Below are 20,805 nucleotides of genomic sequence, written 5' to 3' on the forward strand. Positions count from 1 at the left end.
GAATAAAGAAGATGTGGTATATATGTGTGTATATATATATGTATACACACACACACACATACACACACACACACACACACACACAATGGAATACTATTCAGCCATAAAAAAGAATGAAATTCTGCCATTTGTAACAACATGGATGGACCTAGAGAGTATTATGCTTAGTGAAATAAGTCAGACAGAGAAAGATAAATATTGTATATTATCACTTCTATGTGGAATCTAAAAAATAAAACAAATGAGTATAAATGAATATGACAAAACAGAAACATAATTATAAATACAGAGAACAAACTAGTGGTTACCACTGGTGAGAGGGAAAGGGGGAGGAGGGGCAAGGTAAGGGTAGGGGATTAAGAGGCACAAATATTATGTATAAAATAAACAAGCTACAAGAATATATTGTACAGTACAGGGAATATAGCTAATATTTTAAGATAAATTCGAATGGAGTATAATGTATAAAATACTGAATCGCTATGTTGTACAATATAATGTTGTAAATCAACTATACATCAATAAAATGAATTAATTATTTTTAAAACTGCTTTCTCCAAAGGACCCATGGATCACCTAACCCAAACACCCTTTTTTTAAAAAAAAACAATTTTTTTTACTGTGGACCATTTTTTTAAAAGTCTTTATTGAATTTGTTACAATACTGCTTCTGTTTTATGTTTTGGTTTTTTGGCCACATGGCATATGGGATCTTAGCTCCCCAACCAGGGATCGAACCTGCACCCCCTGTACTGGAAAGCAAAGTCTTAACCACTGGACAGCCAGGGAAGTCTCCCCAAACCCCTTTTTTAAGCATTAAATGTCTCTATTTTTCTTGAAAACTCTTTCCCATCTTCCTTAGCACTATATTGCTCTTCCCACTAAAGACCTGATTGTTCTTCTTTCCTTTAGACGTCTCTTAACAAGTAGGTAGGTGTTTTCAGAGGTTCTGTCTTAGCCATATTTTCTACTTTCACCAATTTTCAAAGTTTCAGCTCCACCCCTCTCTTAAGCTATACCCATCTTCAACTGGAATCTCTTCCAAACTCACATCAAATTCATAAACGCATCCTATACATAATCACATGGATACTCTCTGCATTTCAAATCCAATCCACCCCAAACTTCACCTTCCCCTCCCATAAATCAGTTTCTATTACTATCTCTCTACATCTGGTAGTAGGATTATCTACACATCTACACTTAAATTAAAAACCTACCTCTGACTTCCTTTTCAACACCCCCCCACTGCTTCTTTCCCTCTTATGACTCCTTCTACATCCCCAACACAAGTTCAATCTGTTGCTAAATTCTACACATTAGTAGTTTGGTTCAAGCGATAAGACAGGATTTGTATTCTTTGAGAAACAGAGTGAAAGCTAAATTTACAATCACTAAAAACACACAGAAACAGACACACACAGGCTAAATAAATAGTAGTAGGCATCAGACATTTGAGAAAATCATTGAAGGAATCCTTAAAAGTGAGTATCCATTAATTTTTGCCTTGCAAACTGGGAGAAGATTTATTTGATTTTGTGAGTTGGATACCTCAATCCAAAATATTTTAAGATACATCCAGACAGGGTATAACCATCATAATGTCTCCCACGATGGTCCTATTTACAACTCTCAAATCCTATTAGAAAAACAAATTTCTTCTTACCTAGGATATGTATGCTAAAGCCCCCCAAACCAAACTTTCCAATGCCTACCTCTTTTCCCTTCCAATCCATCCCATTTATATGGTCTACTCAAAAATTTTCAGTGGTTTATCTGCCTTTAAGAAAAAAAAAGTAAACTCACTGTGACTTTCAAGACCCTCTTACATCTAGCTTGCGACCAAAATTTCCCATTTTACCCTCACAAACATCCCATCCAAATGGCAAAAGGATGGGCATTCCTTGAAGATATTGTGGATTTGGATCCAGTCCACCTGAATACACCAAATATCAACATAATAAAGCAAGTTGCACAAATTTTTTGTTTTCCCAGTGAATATAAAAGTATGTTTACACTATACTGTAGCCTATTAAGAGTGCAACAGCATTACGCCTAAAAGAATGTACATGCCTTAATATTTTTTTATTGCTAAAAAATGCTAACCATCATCTGAGCCTTCAACAAGTCATAAACTTTTTGTAATAATAACATCAAAGATCACTGACCACAGATCATTATGATGAATACAATAATAATGGAAAAGTTTGAAATATTGCAAGAATTACAAAAATGTGACAAAGAGACACAACGTGAGCAACTGCTGTTGGAAAAAAATGATGCTGATAAACTTACTCGACATAGGGTTGTCTCTCCTTCAATCTGTAAAACATGCAATATCTGCAAAGCACAATAAAATGAGGTATGCCTGTATTCGCCTTCTCCAGACTTCTATATTTACTCCTCTGTGTAGTCTTCCCTGATATTCCTACCTGGGATTTTAGATCCTCCTCAGAACTCTTAATGAGGTTTATTTATCTACCTTTATTCTACCTAATTAGTTTGCCTTCTGTTACCACATCGTGACCTTGACAGTGTCTAACACTTTGCACATAGTAAACATTTATCAGATAAACAAACCGAGGAGCAGAAAGTATATTACTCTATCTTTAAATAAAACATTTTTCCAATGAGATTACTATAGGGAGTTCAGGTTCTAAAAAGGAACACAAGAGCTGGAGAAAGAGTGCAAACACTCCTCACTTTTTTTTTTTTTTTTTTTGCGGTACACGGGCCTCTCACTGTTGTGGCTTCTCCCGTTGCGGAGCACAGGCTCCAGACACGCAGGCTCAGCGGCCATGGCTCACGGGCCCAGCCGCTCCGCGGCATGTGGGATCTTCCTGGACCGGGGCATGAACCCGTGTCCCCTGCATCGGCAGGCGGACGCTCAACCACTGCACCACCAGGGAAGCCCACTCCTCACTCTTATAGGTGGGCCATAAAGGTTTAGAATTTCAATATACAGTACACTAATAATTGAAAAAATATATAACTAAAGTCTATAAAATCCATAGTTGTTATGGTTAGAAAGTTCACATATTCGACTAGGAAAAGGCAAAATTGCTATAAAAAGATCACAAACACCTAATACATACATGCTAACTTACAGAAAAGCTTTTTGAAGGAACCAAAGTATTTTCATAGATGGTCCTAAATCATCTTCAAAACCAGTTTAGATACACTAGAGATATTCAAAATTAATAAATAAAAGTTACTAGGGACAAAGGACAAAGGTGTACTGCTTCATGCTCATGAAAATTATTAGAAATAAAAATACTTTCTTCTCTCGGATCAATTAATTGTGAAATGCTAAGCCAATGACCTAAAATGAAGGGAAATTTTGCTTGTCTAGTTATGGAAGAACAGAGTAAGGTCATGAGTTCACAGCTGTTTAAAATTTTTTAAATTTTTTATAGTTATCAGGTTGAGATAATCAATTTACAAAAATAGCTCTCATACTTTAAAATTCATTAAGAATTTATAATATATCTCCTGTTTTGTTAAAATAATTATAGTCTTTGAAGAAAATTGTGTAATTATAAAAATGTACTATTATGCTTAAATAATTTACTTGTTGTTTGAGGTGATAATTTTGTTAATACCAACAGTATGAGATGATAATATTCCTGAAATAACTATAATCCACTGAATGATAGATGACTTATGTCCTAATACTTTCATATATTTGAGCTTTGATTATGCTTTAATAAAATTGCAAAGTTAAATTGGGCAAAGTATAATTAAACTCAAACATTTATTATTATGATTGTATAGAAAATATTTTAAGATATCTAACAATATAAAGAATAAATGTTATTCTTTCCTAATGGCTTAAAGCAAGCCAATCCTGTATTCTATAGATTTTTAATATAAGATGTGCAGTATAATGACATTTCCCTTGTTGTGAATAGAGACAATAACATGCTTGAAATTCCATTTCAAGGAACAGTTAAAGCAGTAAAAAAAAAAAAAGTCAAACGCCACTTTTGACCCACTGTCATTGTGAGAACAAACATTTTCTTAGCAACCCTGCCAATGTGCTGAGTTGGCAGTGTACCCTGCAGCACTTTTAATCCTCTTAAGAACCTTACATGGTCAGTATTCACCCCATTTCACAGATGAAGTTAAGTAACCTTCCCACAGCCCAATCAGTAAACAACTGAGTTAGATGTAGTCTTGTGTAGAGTCCATCTGACTCCACAGCCTATGCTTCTGAGATCAAATTACAGCTGAAAAAAGTGATACATTTAAATTTGTCTTCTATAAGGAAATCTACCTATCCATAGGAATCTCCAGGAAGCAATAGTGATCATTATGCAGTTGACAATCTAGAGGCAAGAATAAGAATGTTTATAAGCATTAGGAAGTAAAAGTTCTAAAATATTTTTCACAGGCACATTATGAACTCTAATGTATGGAATAGTTTATAATAATAGAAGTAATCGGTAAAAAATTCTATGTCTTTGATGATTAGGTAAAAATTCATAAAGAAGAGACATAACTGGGACACCTTTACCATCAACAAGATAGATTTATCTTATGTTCTCTAAAAAGTGAAACTCTCAGTGAATAATAAGGAAAAGCAGCACCCGTTATGTTAACAGGAAAAACTAAACTTTCGAACTTGAAAACTATCATCCTTTAAGTATTCATTTCACCAAATGAACTGAAAGATGAGCTGTATGCGTCATCAAATGGCAGGACAAAATGACTGCTATAGGAAGAGGTTTGGTACTTAAACAGGGGATTGACAGTGGCTGCTGATTTCAAACTTTTCTCTATTTTCTCTTTATATAATACACCCATTTGATGATATGGCAACTCTAACAAAGCTGAAAACATAGCAGATATTCAAAAACAATATTAAGGGCATGGTTCAATTTCAATTCGTGTCCATCCGGGTGCTGCCTGGATAGATAGATGGACATATGCTCCTCTGCATGGATACATCTCACATTCTGTAGGTTTCACTCTCTCTAATCTTCTAATTAGTGTGGCAAAACTAAGAATGCTTGGGACACTGTTCACCACATAAATGGTATCTTCTTATTATTTAAGCCTTATTCAGAAGCCAGTTCCTCCCCATCTAGCTGGCTCTTTCAAGAAACCTGTACACTGTATGTGCCTATGATAACTCAACACCTTAAAACATTACATTCCTGAAGAGGAATACTTCTGCCTCAAAGAGATGCTTGGTAATAAATGACTTTACAATAAAAGTTAGGTAAACACTGAAATAATTAGATAACTCATCTACTTTTTAAGAACAGTAATATAACCATGGCAGAGGCAGAACAACTGCAAATTGAGCAAATTATAAAAGTCTATAAAACCAAAACACAATGCTCTTCTCTAACATCTTTATAGATCAATTTGAATATGGAAATGTCCTAAAAATAGTACCCCTAAGAATAAAACATCTAAATGTGGACTTTAGTCAACATTTCGGTTACACATTAACTGAATCCAGGTACCATATAGCATCTCTTTAGGCCCAGCCTGAACCAATCTGCCTTCCTTAAATCTCAGAACCTTAACAGGCACTCCACTCACAGGGCCACTGATGGAGTGTTAGGGAAGCACTTGGCAGAAGGCTTACAACTCTTAATAAACCCCTGCTGACTCAATGTACACCATAAATGAGCTAACAGCTACCCAGAAATTTTTTGCTGCTCATTTTAAGTTCTTTTTTAATTTTTAAAATAAATTTATTTATTTATTTTTGGCTGCACTGGACCTTCTTTGCTGCACGCGGGCTTACTCTAGTTGCGGTGAACAGGAGCTACTCTTCGTTGTGGTGCGCCGGCTTCTCATTGCGCTGGCATCTCTTGCTGCAGAGCACAGGCTCTAGGCACATGGGCTTCAGTAGTTGTGTCGTGCGGGCTCAGTGGTTGTGGTGCACAGGCTCTAGAGTGCAGGCTCAGTAGTTGTGGCGCACGGGCTTAGTTGCTCTGCAGCATGTGGGATCTTCCCAGACCAGGGCTCAAACCCATGTCCCCTGCACTGGCAGGCAGATTCTTAACCACTGCGCCACCAGGGAAGTCCTTCATTTTAAGTTCTTAAGCTTACTAACATTTATGGATTATAGGACTAACTGCAACTTAAAGGCACAGAAAGATTTTTAAGGAACACTCCCCTTCCTGAACTCAGACTGGGAAGAACAACTATCTCCAGGTAGACCTGGGGATGTTTATTAACATAAAAGTCAATGGAATACATGATTAACAAATGTGAACTCCTGTATTACCAATTCGCCAAATGTTCACTAAACAAGTTCCACATGCCAGACACTGTTTCTACGTTTGGAGTATACAGCCATCGACAAACTAGACTCTCTAATGTAAACTTAAGTCTCTTGGCTTCTTCAAGAGGTTATCTGAAAAAAATTACATGTATATACTCGTATACATTTACACTTATCTGTGTATGTACAGAATATCCAGTAAATGCAGTACATATTTTACATTAAAATGTATGGAAATTCTGACTGCAATGTTATGAGAAATTTTACACCATTTGATCCATTTCTTTATCTGGAGAAACACAATTCTCTGTAATAGAGATCAGAGGGAATATGGACTTCAGTATAAAAATAATTTATCCATCACCTTTCATAGTAGTAATAATGGATGAAGTGGTATGTCTGACTTTATTTGTACTGTCCTTAACTAGTAAATTCAATATCAGTAGACTGATCCTACTGTCTACAGAAGAAATACATTGCTAAAGCTTATCATATACAAGGCTTGAGTTTCAGTCATTCTGTAAATAGCTTTAGAGGGAAACCGAAATCAAAAGCAGATAAGGAGATTGGTTCAAGACGGCAGACTAGAAGGATGTGTATTCATTCCATCTTGCGAAAGCACCGGAATCACAACTAACTGATGAACAGTCATCAACAGGAAGACACTGGAACTCACCAAAAAGGATACCCCACATCCAAAGACAAAGGCAAACCACAATGAGACCGCAGAAGGGGCACAATCACAATAAAATCAAATCCCATAATGGCTGGGTGGATAACTCAAAACTGGAGAACAACTATACCACAGAAGTCCACCCACTGGAGTGACAGTTCTCAGTCCCACGTCAGGCTTCCCAAATGTGGGTCCGGGAATGGGAGAAGGAATTCCTAGAGAATCAGACTTTGAAGCCTAGTGGGATTTGACTGCAGGACTTCGACAGGACTGGGGGAAACAGAGACTCCACTCTTGGAGGGCACACACAAAGTAGTGTGCACATCGGGACCCAGCAGAAGGAGCAGTGACCCCATAGGAGACTGAACCAGACCTACCTGCTAGTGTTGGAGGGTCTCCTGCAGAGGCAGGGGATGGCTGTGGCACACCACGGGGACAAGGACACTGGCAGCAGAAGTTCCAGGAAATACTCCTTGGCATGAGCCCTCCCAGAGTCTGCCATTAGCCCCACCAAAGAGCCTGCAGCATCCTGTGCTGGGTTGCCTCAGGCCAAACAACCAACAGGGAGGGAACTCAGCCCCACCCATCAGCAGACAAGCAGATTGAAGTTTTACTGAGCTCAGCCCACCAGAGCAACACCCAACTCTACCCACCATCACTCCCTCCCATCAGAAAGCTTGCACAAGGTTCTTAAATAGCCTCATCCACCAGAGGGCAAACAGTAGAACCAAGAAGAACTACAGTCCTGCAGCCTGTGGAACAAAAACCACATTCACAGAAAGACAGATAAAATGAAAAGGCAGACAGCTATGTACCAGAGGAAGGAGCAAGATAAAACCCAGAAAAACAATTAAATGAAGTGGAGATAGGCAACCTTCCAGAAAAAGAATTCAGAATAATGATAGTGAAGATGATCCAGGACTTCGGAAAGAAAATGGAGGCAAAGATCACAAGAAATGTTTAACAAACACCTAGAAGAATTAAAGAACAAATAAACAGAGATGAACAATACAATAACTAAAATGAAAAATACACTAGAAGGATTCAATAGCAGAATAACTGAGGCAGAAGAACGGATAACTGACCTGGAGGACAGAATGGTGGAATTTACTGCTATGGAACAATATTAAGAGACCTCTGGGACAATATTAAACGCAAATACATTCACATTAGAGGGGTCCTAGAAGGAGAAGAGAGAAAGGACCCGAGAAAATATTTGAGGAGATTATAGTTGAAAACTTCCCTAACATGGGAAAGGAAATAGCCACCCAAATCCAGGAAGTGCCAAGTCCCAGGCAGACTAAACCCAAGGAGAAACACACCGAGAAACATAGTAATCAAACTAACAAAAATTAAAGACAGGGAAAAATTATTAAAAGCAACAAGGGAAAAATGACAAATAACATGCAAGGGAACTCTCATAAGGTTAACAGCTGATTTCTCAGCAGAATCTCTACAAGCCAGAAGGGAGTGGCACAATATATTTAAAGTGTTAAAAGGGAAGAACCTAAAACCAAGACTACTCTACCTAGCAAGGATCTCTTTCAGATTCGACAGAGAAATCAAAAGCTTTACAGACAAGCAAAAGCTAAGTGAACTCAGCACCATCAAACCAGCTCTACAATAAATGCTAAAGGAACTTCTCTAAGTGGGAAACACAAGAGATGGAAAGGAACTACAAAAGCAAAACACTTAAGAAAATGGTAATAGGAACACACATATGGATAATTACTTTAAACGTAAATGGATTAAATGCTCCATCCAAAAGACACAGACTGGCTGAATGGATACAAAAACAAGACCCATATATATGTTGTCTACAAGAGACCAACTTCAGACCTAGGGACACACACAGACTGAAAGTAAGGGGATGCAAAAAGATATTCCATGCAAATGGAAATCAAAAGGATGCTGGAGTAGCAATACTCATATCGGATGAAATAGACTTTAAAATAAAGAATGTTACAAGAGACAAGGAAGGACACTACATAATGATTAAGGGACCAATCCAAGAAGATGTAACAGTTATAAATATATATGCACCCAACATAGGAGCACCTAAAAACATAAGACAAATGCTAACTGCTATAAAAGAGGAAATCCACAGTAACAATAATAGTGGGGGACTTTAACACCTCACTTACACCAATGGATAGATCATCCAGACAGAAAATTAATGAGGAAATACAAGCTTTAAATGACACAACAGACCAGACAGATTTAATTGATATTTATAGGACATTCCATCCAAAAACAGCAGATTACACTTTCTTCTCAAGTGCACACGGAACATTCTCCAGTATAGATCATATCTTGGATCACAACTCAAGCCTCAGTAAATTTAAGAAAATTGAAATCATATCAAGCATCTTTTCCGACCACAATATATAAGATTAGAAATAAATTACAGGGAAGAACACATAAAAAACACAAACACATGGGGGCTAAACAATATGTTACTAAATAACCAAGAGATCACTGAAGAAATCAAAGAGGAAATCAAAAAATACCTAGAGACAAATGACAACGAAAACATGATGATCCAAAACCTAAGGGATACAGCAAAAACAGTTCTAAGAAAGAAGTTTATAGCAACACAATACTACCTCAAGAAACAAGAAAAATCTCAAACAATCTAACCTTACACCTAAAGGAACTAGAAAAAGAAGAACAAACAAAACCCAAAGTTAGTAGAAGGAAAGAAATCATAAAGATCAGAGCAGAAATAAATGAAATAGAAACAAAGAAAACAATAGCAAAGATCAATAAAACTAAAACCCAGTTCTCTGAGAGGACAAACAAAATTGATAAACCTTTAGCCAGACTCATCAAGAAAGGAGGGAGAGGACTCAAATCAACAAAATTAGAAATGAAAAAGGAGAAGTTACAATGGACACAGCAGAAATACAAAGTATCATAAAAGACTACTACAAGCAACTCTTTGCCAATAAAATGGACAACCTGGAAGAAATGCACAAAGTTTTAGAAAAGTATAACCTTCCAAGACTGAACCAGGAAGAAACAGAAAATATGAACAGACCAATCACAAGTAATGAAATTGAACTTGTGATTAAAAATCTTCCAACAAACAAAAGTCCAGGACCAGAAGGCTTCACAGGTGAACTCTATCAAACATTTAGAGAAGAGCTAACATCCAACCTCTCAAACTCTGCTAAAAAATTGCAGAGGAAGGAACACTCCCCATCTCATTCTACAGGACCACTGTCACCCTGATACCAAAACCAAAGATACTACAATAAAAGAAAATTACACACCAATATAACTGAAGAATATAGATGCAAAAATCCTCAACAAAATACCAACAAACAATATCCACAACACATTAAAAGGATCATACACCATGATCAAGTGGGATTTATCACAGGGATGCAAGGATTCTTCAATATATGCAAATCAATCAATGTGATACACCATATTAACAAATTGAAGAAGAAAAACCACATGATCATCTCAACAGATGCAGAAAAAGCTTTTGACAAAATTCAACACCCATCCATGATAAAAACTCTCCAGAAAATGGGCACAGAGGGAACCTACCTCAGCATAATAAAGGTCATATAAGACAAACCCACAGCAAACGTCACTCTCAATGGTGAAAAACTGAAAGCATTTCCTCTAAGATCAGGAACAAGACAAGGATGTCCACTCTCACCACTATTATTCAACATAGTTTTGGGAGTCCTAGCCCCTGCAATCAGAGAAGAAAAAGAAATAAAAGGAATACAAATTGGAAAAGAAGAAGTAAAACTGTCACTGTTTGCAGATAACATGATACTATATATAGATAATCCTAAAGATGCCACCAGAAAACTACTAGAGCTAATCAATGAATTTGGTAAAGTTGCAAGATACAAAATTAATACACAGAACTCTCTTGCATTCCTATACACTAACAACAAAAGATCAGAAAGAGAAATTAAGGAAACAATCCCAACAAAAAGAATAAAATACCTAGCAATAATCCTACCTAAGGAGGTAAAAGACCTGTACTCAGAAAACTATAAGACACTGATGAAAAAATCAAAGATGACACAAACAGATGGAGAGATATACCATGTTCTTGGATTGGAAGAATCAATATTGTGAAAATGACTACACTACCCAAAGCCATCTACAGATTCAATGCAATCCCTATCAAATTACCAATGTCATTTTTTACAGAACTAGAACAAAAAAATTTCAAAATTTGTATGGAGACACAAAAGACCCTGGATAGCCAAAGCAGTCTTGAGGGAAAAAAACAGAGCTGGAGGAATCAGACTCCCTGACTTCAGACTATACTACAAACCTACAGTAATCAAGACAATATGGTACTGGCACAAAAGTAGAATTATAGATCAATGGAACAGTATGGAAAGCCCAGAGATAAACCCACGCACCTATGGTCAACTAATCTATGACAAAGGAGGCAAGGATATACAATGGAGAAGAAACAGTCTCTTCAAAAGTGGTATGGGGAAAACTGGGCAGCCACATGTAAAAGAATGAAATTAGAACAATACCTAACACCATACACAAAAATAAATTCAAAATGAATTAAAGACCTAAATGTAAGACCGGACACTATAAAATTCTTAGAGGAAAACATAGGAAGAACACTCTTTGACATAAACCACAGCAAGATCTTTTTTGGCCCACCTCCTAGAGTAACGGAAATAAAAACAAAAATAAACAAATGGGACCTAATGAAACTTCAAAGCTTTTGCACAGCAAAGGAAACTGTAAACAAGATGAAAAGACAATCCTCAGAATGGGAGAAAATATTAGCAAATGAATCAACAAAGGATTAATCTCCAAACTGTATAAACAGCTCATGCAGCTCAATATTAAAAAAAAACAAACAACGCAATCCAAAAATGGGCAGAAGACCTAAACAGACATTTCTCCAAAGAAGACATACAGATGGCCAAGAAGCACATGAAAAGCTGCTCAACATCATTAATTATTAGAGAAACGCAAATCAAAACTACAATGAGGTATCACATCACACTGGTTAGAATTTGCATCACAAACAACAAATGCTGTAGAGGGTGTGGAAAAAAGGGAGTCCTCTTGCACTGTTGGTGGGAATGTAAACTGATACAGCCATTATGGAGAACAGTATGGAGGTTCCTTAAAAAACTAAAAATAGAATTACCATGTGACCCAGCAATCCCACTACTGGGCATATACCCAGAGAAAACCATAATTCAAAAAGACACATGCACCCCAATGTTTAATGCAACACTATTTACAATAGCCAGGTCATGGAAGCAACCTAAATGCCCATCGAAAGACGAATCGATAAAGAAGATGTGATACATATATACAATGGAATATTACTCAGCCATAAAAAGGAACAACATTGGGTCATTTGCAGAGACGTGGATGGACCTAGAGACTGTCATACAGAGTGAAGTAAGTCAGAAAGAGAAAAACAAATATCGTATATTAACACATATATGTGGAATCTAGAAAAACGGTAATACATGAACTGGTTTGCAAGGCAGAAATAGAGACACAGATGTAAAGAACAAAAGGATGGACACCAAAGGGGGAAAGTGGCGGGTGGGGGGATGAATTGGAAGATTGGGCTTGACATATATACACTAATATGTATAAAATAGATAACCAATAAGAACCTGCTGTATAAAAAAGTATAATAAAATTCACAAAAAAAACAAAGGTAGATAAATGAATTAAAGTAATTTTCAACCAATTAAACTGTCATCCACAAAATTAGATCAGTGCTCAAGAGCTTATCCTTTAGTCTATAAACACACAAGATGAGAAAAAAAATTACAAATCAATTTAAAATTATTTTTATATAAAGGTACATGTCTCAAAGGTTTGTTTCCTTTGGAGTATGTTTTGTTTTTATAAAGGCATCAAATCACCAGAAACTGAAATTATTCTAGTGACACAGAACACACATATTAGAAAAAGTTTAAAGATAAAACGAAGAGTTAAGCTGAGCCTACATCAATGCTATTACCCATCAGTAATCCCAAACACCCATCAACTGACTTACCTAACAGAAAAAGTTCCTACTGTGTAGTAGAAAGAAGTACTATACAAATGTTCAAAGAACTGTACTTCGACTATCATACTTGAGAAATACAATGATTCCCTAGCTCAAGAGCTGATATCAGAGGAAAGAAGGGAAAGGAGGAAGAAGAAAAACGTGGATAAAAAAAGAGAGAGTGGGAGGCAGGAAAATAAACAGGTAGAAGAGCAGATTTAGGACTCCATGGCTTCTGCTGGCTTTATTTCAAATAAACAATCTCTTCTTTCTGTTTTCCAGAATCTTTAAGAGTATGCCATTTCCCTGTTGAATTCACAACTGATTCACAAAGTAAAAGAATATAGCCTTGAAAAAATGTGAATTGGCTTGATTATAGTAAGCAGAAACAGATACAACTCAAAAGAGTAATCGTCTTATTCCTCAACCTAATTTTCAAATACATTCCATTCCTAGAAAACAATGAATACACATGGAAATCGATTTTTACAATGATGTAATTCCTCCATCATACAAAACACTCTAATTTTCAAGTTCTTAGATTTGATCCCTTCACTTGAAAGACACTTTTTCATGCAGTGACTTCAAAGTGGAAGAAATATGAATTCAGTAATTTCAAATGTCTCCCATCTCAAAGATCCAAAGATATTTTTAGTCTTAGATGACTATAGTAAACCAGGTTTTCTTGTTTATAGATTAAATAACATAGAAAGTTTTTTTTTTTTAACTTTCACTTCACTCTTTGGTACAGAAAAACAATTACCTCTGGGATGAACTGAACTGGTTGCCCTCAAATTCATATGATGAAACCTCAAAGCCCAATGTGATTATATTTGGAGATAGACCCTAGAAGTAGGTAAAAGTTAAGTAAGGTCATTAGGGTGGGGCCATTATCTGATAGAACTGGTGTCCTTTTAAGAAGGGGAAGGAACTAGAGCACACTTTCTACACACACACACACACACACACACACACACACACACACACACACAAAAGGTCATGTGAGAACACAGCAAGAAGGCAACTGTCCATAAGCCAGGAAGAGCAACCACACCAGAGACAATTTGTCAGCATCTTTATCATGGACTTTTAGCCTCCAGAACTGTTAAAAAATATCTGCTGTTTAAGCCACCCAGTCTGTGGTATTTTGTTATGGCAGCCCAAGCAGACTATATAATCTCTAAAAATTAAAAGATTCTACTTTTGAAATAGTTTTACTCTATCAATAATCCAGCTGAGGGGACTTCCCTGGTGGTCCAGTGGTTAAGACTCTGTGCTCCCAGTGTAGAGGGCCCGGGTTTGATCCCTGGTCAGGGAACTAGATCCCACATGCATGCCGCAACTACGAGTTCTCGTGCCGCAACCAAGAGTCCGCATGCCGCAACTAAAAGATACTGTACGCGGCAACGAAGATTCCACGTGCCGCAACTAAGACCCGGCGCAGCCAAATAAACAAACACACAAAAAATCCAGCTGAATATGTCACTGATAGTTGTTGCAACAATGATTCGTTTATGAAGAGAAGTGCCTGGAGCAATCTGAAGAATAATTCACTCCAAAATTATTTATATATGTGTGTGTTGTTCTACATTAAATTGTCATTTGGAAATAGCATAAAGCTTTGAACCCCTAAGAGATATCCTCTGTTGTCCTGATTCTGAGTGCAAGGGGACAATGCCAACAGAGAAGTCCTCGAAGGAATCTAAATAATCTCACCCTCCCTGGAAAACAGCAGCGTAAAAATCTTGAAAGAGAAATGCTGATTCTTTTGAAACCAAACAACATTTGCTCTACATGGTGAAGAAAATTTCTGTGGCACTGTCTCCTGTCCTTGTACCTTGTGCACCGAGATTATATAAAATTTGATTTCTTTGATGCTGACCTCATTAATATCCAGAGTCAAGGCCATATATCCACCTTTGGCAATCACTCTGTCCTTAGGATTTCTACGTTCTCAGTGGCAAGAAGTGATTTATTAGATCATAGGGTGACTAGTATTTCTATAGGATTCACCCTTTCAGTGGTAACTGTTGAATATATAGGCTCTTATGCATTCAGGACAATTTGTTAAAACTCAAAGTATGTGTGTGTAAATATAAATATGCAAACACAGCTTATACATACATACACTGTAATAAAGGTATATTATAGTGCATTCAAGATTATTGAACTATGATCACATTTTTCTTAACTACCATTTCTTGACTGCATCCCATGTGCCAGGCAGTGTACCAACACTCAACATAATTCCCTTATTTAATTATCAGAATTCCACAAGGTAGAGATCGTTATCCGATATTAAGATGAGAAAACAAAATTTCAGAGAGGTTACATAAACACCCAAATTCTTTCAATTTAAAAGTTCCAGAACTACGGTTTATGCCTAAGTTTCTCTGACTCCACAGATGTCTAAGAATGTTCCTTCTCCCCAATCTTAAAGAACTATGAACTATCGAACAAAGCACTGTTTATATACTCCTTGATATTTAAATCATCTTAGTCCACACAGGTCTGGTAGCAATGTTTTATAAAACCTGTGGGATTAATCAAATCTACATTGGTTGAGTTCATAATGCCTAGCAATTTTCTAGAAAACTTAGGAGCGAATAATGCAATCACTGTAGAGTGACTATGACCTCGAGTGAAGTACATCAGAAAACCCATGGGATTCAATTGTTAACCACCCTATAGTATTCTGCATTTTTTCTCTCTAGAATGATTCCTTAAATTGATCTTAAGTAGAAGCATTTGGTTACCATTACATGGTAAAATTATTGTATTACTACTGGAAAAAGCAAAGTACCCATTTTCTCATGCTCTTCCTCTATATCCAATTAGATAACATCTGTCAAAAGTTCTTAACTTAGTAAACATAGGTAAGAAGTTATTATGAGAATCATTATATCCCTTCTCTAATGCTGTATGCAAACCACAGAGGGTCCAGTCTGCAGTAATTTTCATTCATTTTAAAACAACTTATAAAACAATAAGGTAAGTAAGTTTAGTATAGACTGTATTTCCACTTATTGCATAGTGGAAAAGTGATAATGTTCAAAACTTAATGAAACTCTTGAATTGTATCAACTCCTCATTCCTTAAAACTTGTCACAGGGTTTCAAAGCTCAATGTGTTCCACGTAACTACAAGAGGATTCATAGTCAAATAACTTTCCATGTTAAACAGATTCATTTACTACAGGACTTCCTGGAAGCTTAACATACAAGGTGCATTCTGTCTGTCTAGAAGAACCGTAGACAGGATTATGCAGATATTATACTTAAAATATGCATTATGCCTCCCTATCAGCCTTCCCCTACCCCACCCCTCTTAAAAGGCCACTCCTATCCAATGCCATGAGTTGGCCATGTGACATGCTTTAGCCAATGAAATATAAGAGGTAGTGACATATACCACCTCTCAGCAGCAGTTTAAAGAGCCCAGATTCCACCATCATTCCTTTCTCCTTTTGCCACAAGACTTAAGCATCCCAGAGAGGTTGTCCTTCAGCTTTGGTCCAGGAATGAAGAGGATATGGAGCAGAGTGGCAGCAAATTCATCAAGAACATGAACATGAGCGAGAAAGAAACTTTTACTGCTATAAACCACTAAGACTTGGGGATTCTCTGGATAATTAAACAAAACTTTGCCTAAGCTAACTTAAATAGCATGTTTCCCAGATTTACTGAACTCTGGCATCATTCTGCTCGGTAACATTTTCCAAAATTTGTTTCCTAAATTACTCCTGATTTTGTGTGGCAATTTTCTGTTAGTTAATACTGTATTTAAGATGAATGTATAGTTATGCTAGAAGTATAAAGTCTCAGTCTTCTTAAATTTTATCAGCATTTTTTGTCAATTTCTGCTTACAGTCAATAAAAATATTGTATTAAAATAATCTGATTAACATTTAGAGATCATAGATGAGATGGCTACTTAAGCCAAGACTGCCAACAACTACTGATTAATGATTTAGTTTTCTGAATAGGTAATATAAAAGGTCCTGCTTTACTTTCTATATATGTATTCATATTCAGAAAACTAAGAATACCGTCACAAATTTAATTTTCTTTGTATCTCACTATACTCAACTGCCTTTAGGATTAGTAATCGAGAACATATTTGACATTTCAGTATAGATATTCAAATATTCTGTAGTCTATTCTGCTGACCCAGAAAAACCATAACCAACTGTATCCTAACTGGCATTTGTAAATCCAGAATTTATATTTCTAACTTCACTGTGCCTTAAAGGATAGCACAGAAAGGAGGAAAACTAACTAAATCCCAATCTTCTCACTGGCACTAAGATTTTTTTGTTGTTTCAATATCCTAGTAAACACACAAGCTAAATGGCATTTATTTTCACAATGTGTACAATCCTAGACTGCAACATTCAGAAGAATGGTTCAGAGGCCTTATATTTATACTCATATCATAAAAGCAACATTCAGTCACATACTTACTACAACAAAAAAGGTAGACACAGATATTCTAGACGGACCTAATAAGCTATCAAAAATACTTAAGAACAGAAAAGATTTAAGATTTCAATGAATAAAAAAATTGAAAAGTAAGTTCATGTCCTAAAAATTGCAACTAAACAATATTTACTACTTCTGTTAATTTTAACTTATATTAAATTCCTTGGTCTTATAAATCATCAGTTCACCATAAAGTATTGAAACATCAGTAAAGCAATCACACATTTTCATTCCCAGACTGAGAAAACTCTATGCATTTAAGTAATCATGACCAAAATTAATCCTAAAATATTCCTAAAGAAGCAGTTTTGAATATAACTTATATACAAGAGGACAGAATTATAGTATCTGTGAGTTTCAAAGTTTGATATAATTTGCCACATGTATATATTTTAAAATCTCAACTTTTTCAGGCAATACAAAAAAAGGCTTTGGGGGAACAGGCCAATGTAATATTTATTTAGGTATGTATTCTCTAGATAATTAGGACTTCAATAAATGGACTTTTCACCAACAGCCCACTACTGTGGAGAAACAAACCAGAGATTCTGAAATAGTTAATTTTTTAAAATTCATGATTTTAAAGGAAAATTTAACTTACTTGATGATAGAGATTAAAGTGTCCCTTTAAAAATACTAATAAAATTGACCAAAAAAATACACAATTATCACACTTCCTTGATCAATACGGAAGGTGAATCCATCAGACGGAAAAAAGTTGAGACCAGCTCTGTTACCACTTAGCTCCTGACAGCTTCACTGCTTCCAGGTAAGTAAGATGCACCTGCAGGGCTGCTCTTACCGGTCAAGTCAAGACTTTCCATTGTGATTTCAATGGAACATCAGAACTTCCAGCTTCTGTGATGCAGCAGAATTCTGTGAAGGACCCATAGCAAAGTGATTAAAATGGTGAGCCAGGAAGCCCTTTCAAACAAAGCTGACACTTATTCTCCTTTAGCAAAATAATCCCTAAATAAGATGAATTAACAGCCAAGCAATCAAAATCAGGAAAATTATTAAACATCCCTCTACTAACACTATTTAGGAAAAAAAGACCTAAAGTGTTTATTGTCAACTTTAATGTAACAAAAAGATAGTCACTAAAATTACTCAATGGGAATTCTGAGGCTAAAGTTACAGAGACAAAGAATTACAGGCAATCACTTCTTAGCTTTCTGACTAAATTCACGTGTAGAGTTACAGGTGAATTCTCTGGAAAAACATGAAATTATATTGACATCCTGACTAAATTCAAGTTATTTAAAATGACTGGCCCAACCCATACAGTTAAGCTGTGGTTCAGATGTTAATATCTTATATTTTATCTTTTAAATGTTTTAAAGATAACAAGTGAAATCAAGATAGTTTTTTTTTAAGGTGGGGAGCGGGGGGGAACACATACAAATAGAGAAAAGCTGTAACTAAAAAATTACTTTCTAGTTACATATGATGAAATAAATATAAGAGGATCAGAATCAACAAGAGTATACAAATTAAATGAGCATTTTACATTAATACTGCAAATATAGACATACACTTAAACTGTATCTTTTTTTAAAATTATTTCAGTTTCTGAGACATTCATTTAGTTTCTCAAGTGCTTCATGGTAATACTAAATTCACACTCAACTAAGAGAGACAATTTCCTACCCTCCTGCAGATTATGACAATTTATTTCCTTACAATCAGTAGGCTATAACACACTCTAGAAATCAGATATCACTTACTGGCTTACAGCTTGATCAATACTGTTAGTCATTTTATGGCTTGGCTAAAGTTTTTTCCCCTAATCAGCCACTACAATATGGAAGAACTGGCTCTTACACATTAAATATCAAAAATGTGTAATGATTCATCTGAGTAATCCTAACTAGACTTAGATGGTTCAGTTGTCACCCAGTGCTATGGAAGAAAACAACAACTTGAAAGAATAAATAAAATATTAAATGGTCTCACGTGGCTTCACACAAGATACTACTCATTCATCCACATTTTTTAAAACAAGGGTATGGATGAAAGAATAAATCCAGATCTTTGACGAAAACTACGAAGGACACATGAATACTTTCAAATTAAATGCCTATGTTTTTATCAAGGAAGTGTACAATTCCAAAAACTGATTAAATAAATGATATAAAAGTCTACCCTTAATTATCATAAACTAGGCAACTAACATTAAAACTGCTGTTTTGGGCTTCCCTGGTGGCTCAGAGGTTAAGAATCCGCCTGCCAATGCAGGGGACACAGGTTCGAACCCTGGTCTGGAAAGATTCCACATGCCGCAGAGGAACTAAGCCCGTGGGCCACAACTACTGAGCCTGCGCTCTAGAGCTCGCGAGCCACAACTACTGAAGCCCGCGCACCTAGATCCCGTGCTCCGCAACAAGAGATGAGAGGCCTATGTACCACAACAAAGAGTAGTCCTGGCTCGCCACAACTACAGGAAGCTCACGCGCAGCAATGAAGACCCAACACAGCCAAAAATAAATAAATTTTGTTTAAAAACTGCTGTTTTAAGAAAATCACATGTACTATCTCATATATTTATTTCCATACTTTTTCTTCATATAAATCCATGAAAGCCAGTATAGAGAAGAACTATTAAAATAAAAAGTTAATAAATAGGCAAAAATCATGAATATCTATAAATAACTGTCAAGTAAATAAATTGGTATAAACTAAAAAAACAAAGAGTATATAATTAATACTGCCAAAACTGGGAGAGGAGGGTCCAACATTAATTCTGATAGTGTGGGTTTAATTCTTATTTTGGTTTAGAGATTTGCTTACATTTTAGTGTTTTTTTTAATTAATTTATTTTATTTTATTTATTTTATTTTTGGCTGCGTTAGGCCTTCGTTGCTACGCGTGGGCTTTCTCTACTTGTGGCGAGCGGGGGCTACTCTTTGTTCTGGTGCCCAGGCTTCTCATTGCGGTGGCTTCTCTTGTTGTGGAGCACGGGCTCTAGGCGTGCGGGCTTCAGTAGTTGTGGCTCACGGGCTCCAGAGCCCAGGCTCAGCAGCTGTGGTGCACAGGCTTAGTTGCTCCGTGGCATGCGGGATCTTCCCAGGCCAGGGATTGAACCCGTGTCGCCTGCATTGGCAGGCGGATTCTTAACCACTGCGCCACCAGGGAAGCCCCTACATTTTAGTTTAAGAAGTTGAGTGCACGCTATCTGAGAAATAAAATATGCTAGTATATCCTATATACAGAAGTTCTTTTAGGAGCTCAAAAATAAACTCTCACTAATCTTAAGGTACCCTTACACACTTGTTTGTTTCTATAATCAAATATATACCCCCCAAATGGACCATATCTATACTTTATTTTGATTACTGTTCAATAATTTATCACCTGGGATGCAACTATCTATGGATAAAGTAGG

At 36.3% G+C, this 20,805-nt stretch overlaps 1 protein-coding gene across 4 annotated transcripts in view; it reads right to left on the reverse strand.

Annotated features, from left to right (window-relative positions):
- The window catches only part of BBX (BBX high mobility group box domain containing), a 281,965-nt gene that overhangs the window by 145,919 nt on the left and 115,241 nt on the right, over window positions 1-20,805 (reverse strand). For all 4 annotated transcript variants that reach the window (XM_060150648.1, XM_060150647.1, XM_060150649.1 and 1 more), the window contains one exon: window positions 18,223-18,296. The gene's annotated coding sequence lies outside the window, so the exon portion shown is untranslated. The remainder of the gene's footprint in view (window positions 1-18,222; window positions 18,297-20,805) is intronic.

The sequence above is a fragment of the Lagenorhynchus albirostris genome, chromosome 5 (genome assembly GCF_949774975.1).
Source record: "Lagenorhynchus albirostris chromosome 5, mLagAlb1.1, whole genome shotgun sequence".
NCBI lineage: Eukaryota > Metazoa > Chordata > Mammalia > Artiodactyla > Delphinidae > Lagenorhynchus > Lagenorhynchus albirostris.